Raw genomic sequence first — 1,145 nt, 5'->3', positions numbered from 1 at the left:
CTGAGGAAGGAATTTCAACCATGTTTCGTGGTCTGCTACCACAACAGCTCCTTTATAGGATCCAGTTATCTCAAGACATCATCAGGAGGAACCACGTCCGGTTTCGGCCCCTACTCCTCTACCGTTTTGACGTGGCGGGGCCACTCCCTTTCGGAGGTGTCTTCAGCATTGACTTAAGTATTTTAAATAACATACTGTAAGATCTTTTCTGTTTAGCTGCCACTTTTCAATTTCTTCAATTTTTGTTCCAATTGATTTCATATTTGATGTACTGGCGGAGTTTTGTAAAGTAATCCTTGACATGAAATTCATTTTCGCCATAAATCAATAAACAGAGAGTTAACAGCTTTTAAAGTTTGCACATTTTGGGTAATTTTAACCAATCGAAAGCCACAGACACATAGGTACCTGTTGCCATAGTAACAAGCCAAGCTGTTACCAAGCTGCTTACTACGTTTTCTTTTTGTCGCTTACTAAATGCTTAAAACACATGCGGTATGAGGTGGTTATGAGATGTGCAAAAAATAACAGCTAAATAGGCCTTAAGTCACGCACAAAAAATTTTTTTTTTGCTTTTGCATAATCGTATGAATTCTTGTGTGTAGAATACAAATTCGCAAAAATTTTCTAGAAATTTCAAAACAATAAAATTGTTATGAGGGGTTATATGACGTGCGAAAAGTAGAATTCCGCCAATATTTCATTTGTTTACAGTTGACAACACGTGCTGTCACGCACACAATGACAGCTTCCAAATCCTGTTTTCTAACTGGGTAAAAACGATTAAACTTTAAACCTCTTCCGAGAAAAGTGAAGTATCTCCTGAGATTTAGCGTGGAAAATTACATCAATACACCAAATTTTAAAATTTTCACAAAGCCTAAAAGTTTCTACAGATGCAGCCAAACCGAAATGATCCGATTTTCCTTGCGGGCATATCAGGAAAGTAATAATAATAATAATAATAATAATAATAATAATAATAATACTAAAACAGCGCTAGAGAGAACGAATTATCAAACGTTTCAATGTTTAAACGTTCGTAACTTCATTGGCCATTATTTTTTGATCTTTCTCCTCAAAAGTTCAACCACATGGAATTTTGAAGTTCCACCCCTGCCCTATTTTTAACCTATTTTTATTCT

This window comes from Octopus bimaculoides, chromosome 1 (assembly GCF_001194135.2).
Source record: "Octopus bimaculoides isolate UCB-OBI-ISO-001 chromosome 1, ASM119413v2, whole genome shotgun sequence".
Lineage (NCBI taxonomy): Eukaryota > Metazoa > Mollusca > Cephalopoda > Octopoda > Octopodidae > Octopus > Octopus bimaculoides.
The sequence above is the reverse complement of the archived record's forward strand: the minus strand, read 5'-3'. Positions refer to the sequence as shown.